Below are 6,069 nucleotides of genomic sequence, written 5' to 3'. Positions count from 1 at the left end.
ACATACTATGATCAAATAACAAACTCAAAAAACATAAATTGATACCCTCTAGTCTAACAGGAAATCCAAATAAACAAAGAAAGCAAGACAAAGTTAAAACCCCCTCTTTCATTTGTAGCTCCCATGTCCTTCTTTCCTCTCCATATGATGTAGCTCTAATTGCCTATAATTCAGATAATTAGGAAACAAAAGTCTATGATAATGATAATGATATGAGAGTACTAGAAGAAGTGATTTGAAGCATCAAGAAACTAAGAAGTTAGGACCTTACAACTTAGGATGGGAAATGAGAGGAAGAATGCTCAATTTATAATCAATATGCAAGATGAGAGCATTGGACTTCTCACCTTGGATATGTGACTTGGTAAGAGATTCCTTTGAAAATCCATGACACAAATGACAGAAGATGCCAAATTAAGATTGTATGACACTTGGAAGTTAATAATGGCTAAAAATAGAAGTGGATCTATGATGCGTCATGTGACACCTCAAACCCACTTAAAGCCAAGAATCTATGACAATAGAAGTCAAATATAGATGTGCGGAAGGGAATACAAATCTGTGGATTATGACATATCTTAGCAAAGTGTAAGGATAAAATCCATGATGTAAGATGCCCATGTGTCATGATGATGTCAATCAAGATTATGTCAATATTATGTGGAATATCTAAATTAAAAATCCATATATCCACACAAATATAAATTAGGAATGGAAATTAATGGTGGAAAATATGACTTAGGAAATTGTGAATTTCTATAGTTTGCATAGACAAATAAATAAATTAATGAATATAAATTAATTGAGAATTTTAATTAGGAAGAATAATTAGAAAATGTGAGATGAAAATGATGGGGAAGATATAGGATTAAATTATGGGTTATTTAATCCTATAGAGAAAATTAGTAGATGATTGGCCAATTTGATTAATAAATGTGACAATATCCTTTGATGAAAATGTGATGAAAATGTAGATCGACTGGGATGATGATGAATAGACTAAAGCCATGGTCAAATGGATTGATTGAGTGAAATTGATAACATGCGAAGGACACATGACATGAATTAAGGACACACAACATTTAACCAATATAATAAATGCTACATGATTGCACACTAGTACATTTGGGCTCATTTTTTGACCATTATTGGTCAAAATTTGGACCAACCAATTGGTCATAATTTTTCTCATTGAAATTTTAACCAACTTACTAGTTGGTCAAAATTTTGTCCAATACGATGGTCGAAAACTTTCAAAATTGCCAGCACAATTTCTACCAAGCGTTGGTCAAAATTTTGACCAATGCTGGTAGAAAACTGCACAAGATTGGTTGAAATTTCAACCAATGCTTGGTGGAAAATTGCCAGCATTGGTTGAAATTTTTGAACAATGCTTGGTAGAAAACTGCTAGCATTGGTTGAAATTTTTACCAATGCTTGGTAGAAAACTGCCAAGCATTGGTCAAATTTTTTTTAGGCATTCCATAAAATAGTTCACATGCCTTGCCTATGTTTTGAAATTTTGCATCATTTTTTTAGATCACTCTTTGTAATCCATCATCAGCTAGATGAGAGAGTGCATGATGCATGGAAAATGTCAAATCATAGGTAAGACATGTGAACTATTTTATAGAATGCCTAATGGAATCCAAATCATTGCAATCAACCTGTTAGCAACCTATTGAGATAATAATCATCCCATTGATACATATATCAGCAACCATTATGTTACAATTGCCAATAAAATAAATGCAACATGAATATATATACATTGAAACTAGAATGTCAAATACTTATAATAAGAATTCACTTTTCTAGAACTATGATATTAGAGGATGAGACATAATCCTTACATAAACCAAATTGATGTTATTGATGGATACACACAAATTACAATAATCACCCAACATCCACACAAAAAGAATTCCAATACCCAAAGTATAGTGCCAGTTGCATTTTAGACAACTACAAATATTCGTGGATGAGGGGCAATCCTACAAAAATCCAGTTGGATGCAACAACCATGCATTGATGCCTACCCGAATAGTTCCCACATACATGCATATATCAATAACCAATCAATTAATCAAATAAGTAGAGGGAAAATAATTTAATGAAGTCTAAGAATTTAAATACCTAAACAAACAAGCTAGCCAATTGCCAGAACATCAAATGATACAAGGAAAAATCCTTACAAAAACACCAAGTCTATGGATACATCCATATACATATACATACAATAATTAGACCCGTTTGCACACACATAAAAACCAAAAATCAAAACATAGACATACACTATGTTTAGTAATAATACAAGTGTCAAGAGTTCTTAGTTTACAAGTGTCTCTTTTCAGAATCCTTACCTATAAGCCCACTGTCATGCTCAAGAAAACAATGTCATTTTTTCTTGCTATTAAATGAATACAATGCATGCATAACATGGGTTAGTATGACCTTGAGACCTGTGTCCAAATGCCAAGAGCACATAGTACATGACAAAGACAACATTAAGCTCTGTTACAGAGCTATAAAGAACAAATGGTTGCTCAGATAGTCCATTTTTCTAATTATTGTAGCTTTGATATAGCCTTATGGATAGAGACCATAGTACAACATGAGAACTATAATACCAAACCAAAAAATGCCAACCCACTGACTCATTATTTCCAAGGAGCTCATGTCTACATGATTTGGTTAGCATTATCAGATTGACATACCAACAGAAATAGCCTGTCACCAGAACCATCAAAAAACCAAGCATCTTTCTCATAATGATGGACTCCAACATATACATAAGAGATATTAGAAACAACCATCCTTCACACCCAATGCATAACCCCCCACCCTGTGTTGTAGTAGCTCAAATCCCTAAAAATAAGGAACAACTAATATTTAAAAATATGAAAACAAAGAGGCTTTCACAATAACAAATATCAAATTGAAAAAAAAAAAAACTTGATCAACCAAAGTTAAATCCACCAGATGGCACTATTGGTTGATTAGCACCAAAATTGAAAGTTGGCTGAGCAACCTCAGTTCCAATAGGTAATGCTTAATCATCTTCTTCATCTTCTAGCCAATATGTTTCTAATATGGTTATAGCTTTCTCATAAATCTCATTGTTATCATGACTTTGCAAGTTCTCAATCTTCTCAAGTCCTTTAGCATCATCAATATACTGAGCATATAAATTCACACCTCCTGTATTACCAAGGTCCTTCTCTTCTTCTCCTACTTTCAATATGTTCTCTAGTCCTTCAAGACAAATAGTTATAATCCTTGGATCTATATAGACTAAAAGGTGACATAGAGGCTTTATGAATCCTTGATTATAATCAAAGTAGGCATTGAAGGTTAAATGCAAGAGAATGAAAATTTGAACATATAATTAATGATTCTAGTACATCATTATCATTATTATACCCATTCAATTATGCTAATATCTCCCACACCAATTTAGATTCACAATTTTATTGTGAGCTATCAAAAAATAAAATACATACTTAATCTGTTCATGTGTACCACCGGAAGTAGCATTTGATATGGCCCATGCTGCTTCCTTTTTAATATCAAACTTAGTAGTTTGAAGGAGTTGAACTAGGGGAGGAATGATGTTTGCATCAATCACAAATTGAAAATGAATATATTAGTTAGTATAAAGCAGGCCTTCAAATATCTTAGTTTCACACCATTCTACATTTATGCCTCTATACTCTAGATAATAAATTGAAAGACCTGAATATGTTCTTTATTGCTAGCAGTTATGTTTGAAATGGTCCAACAAGCTTCCTTCTTGATACTCTTCTTATGATTATGGGTTAACAATGCTAAAAGGCAAGGAAGTGCTTGGTTGTTGATTATGTACTAAATTTACACAAAACAAACATAATAGAAGTAAATGAAATTAGTCCAATGACACCAACATACACTTGTATAACAACTAATTATTAGTATGTAAATCTAACAAAAAATAATGATATGAACATGTATACCCAAGTCTATAAATCATCACCAGTTACAATATTACCCACTATTTGGAGAGCTAGGATAAGGATGAATGGAGAGAGGTGACTGAAGCATGCATGCATTTTTTTATAAAAATCCAAAACAAAGCTATAGTGCACATTAAAAACATCTATTAACAATAAAAATCAAGCCAAAAAGGATTAATCCATTATTTATGGCACCTTACAAAAAGAAATAAGAATGATAACACCTATCTATCATTACCAAAAAATGATCTACACTTACATTAAGAGCTCAACAAGCCTACAGAAGACACCGGCCTCAATCAGAGCTTAAATTTTATCATTTGTACCATCAGAGAGATAAGAAAGAGTCCAACAAGCACCTGTTAGAACTTCTTCATAATTTGAGTGAATAAGTCACTGTAGTGCAGGTAGAGCTGGCTTTTTATGGGGGAAAACATAATTCAACAAGTGCATGACACAAAAAACAATATAAAACTTAGTTTTTTAGAAAAAATGTGGGTAAATTGACATACTTGCTCAAATGTTGGTTGTGGTTTTCCTCGGCAGAAATACTTGCTCAGTCAACTGAGCAAGAAGTGGCATGAGAACGCCATGAGAAAGAACTAGATCTCTACATTTGGGAGAGTCACCAGCCACTTGAGTTAGTAGATCTTTGCATTTCTAAAAAGACATCACATTTACATTAAATTCCACTAAATATTAGTAGTCAAACATTATTGGAAACAAATATTCAAAACATGATATTATTGAATTAGTACGGATAATTTTCAACTCTTTGCATGTAAAAAATCACATCCAATGATTCATTAGAATGTGGAAAACAAAAAATAAATACAAGTAGAAACAATATAAAGAGAGCAATCAAACTCAGGTCTTTTATGGGATCAGTCATGGAACTAGGGCAATATGTCCAACCCCATCCCTTCTTAGGAATTGGGGAATTATCTTATAGGTAGTGACACAACTGAATCTATGAGTCATTCCCTACAGGTGTTGGAGATGCAGGTCAACTTCAAGACTTCCATTAAATCCTTGAGAGATTCCCTATTGAGCATTGTCATTCTTTTACCGTTTAACTTAGACATCAATTAGAGATGTTAGAAAAAATTGATTATTTTGAATCACTGGAACTGTACATCAAAGATATTGTTCACAAGAGCATTTAACTCTTCCATTAATAGTGTAGCCTCCACCTACATAATCATTCAACATCAATGCTTGTTTTCTAACTTATTTTTTGATGTGTCTAGAGTATATCGCTTAACCCTTCAAAAAATATACCTTTGTGATACTGATAATAATATAGCACGTGAATACATTACTTCATGAGCTTTTCTAAATAATGGACTAACAATTTTATAATTAATAAAATTATATATGAATCTATCCTCATTCCTAAATGTTTGCATAGCTTTTCCTATAAATTGCAACTCCTTCTCTAAAACTGGTAGAAAAACTAGAAGGAAACATCTTCAAGAAACTAGTTCAACTGCTACTTTTGATTAATATATTTCTCAAATTCTTCACTATCAGACTCTTTAGAACTAGTCTCTTCATTCTTTGCAGGGACTTTCCCTTGTGTATTCTATGCATCAAGATTTTAAATTTTCCATAAGAAACAAAGAATCAATAAAATGTATTAAAAATATTGCTTACCATTTTTTTGTTTATTTGATAAACATTAGCTATAGGTTCACTTGTACATGAATACAAATTAAAACAGAATGCAGAAGAGAAAAATAGCTATTTCTACAATAGTATAATAGGATTTATTAATCTAATTGATGCAAACACAATGTACTATAGTCTATAATCTCTATTCACAGATTATCAAAACTCAAGTCACCACTCACACCCTAACTCTCTAACATTTACCATTTTCTAAAACTCAAAGCCTCTTTGTAGTCCTTCAATATATTTTACACATTATATGTAATATACCTTAGCTTTCAAATTTTTGGGAGCAAGTTCTTCATCACTATCCTTGGAAGTTTCTTCTTCACTAGAGCTTTCTGGTTTGGATATCAATTCAGCAATGGGTTTCGAACCAAGTTTCTGACATTTGAAAAAAATTAAC

The 6,069-nt window shown here is 32.2% G+C and overlaps 1 pseudogene; it reads right to left on the bottom strand.

The window, feature by feature from the left end:
• Positions 1-3,052: 3,052 nt before the first annotated feature.
• The window catches only part of LOC149557184 (importin subunit alpha-1-like), a 120,670-nt pseudogene continuing 117,653 nt past the window's right edge, over positions 3,053-6,069 (bottom strand).

Source organism: Cupressus sempervirens, chromosome 5 (assembly GCF_028749045.1).
Source record: "Cupressus sempervirens isolate cs-2001-9-10 chromosome 5, ASM2874904v1, whole genome shotgun sequence".
Taxonomy (NCBI): Eukaryota; Viridiplantae; Streptophyta; class Pinopsida; order Cupressales; family Cupressaceae; genus Cupressus; species Cupressus sempervirens.
The sequence above is the reverse complement of the archived record's forward strand: the minus strand, read 5'-3'. Positions and strand labels throughout refer to the sequence as shown.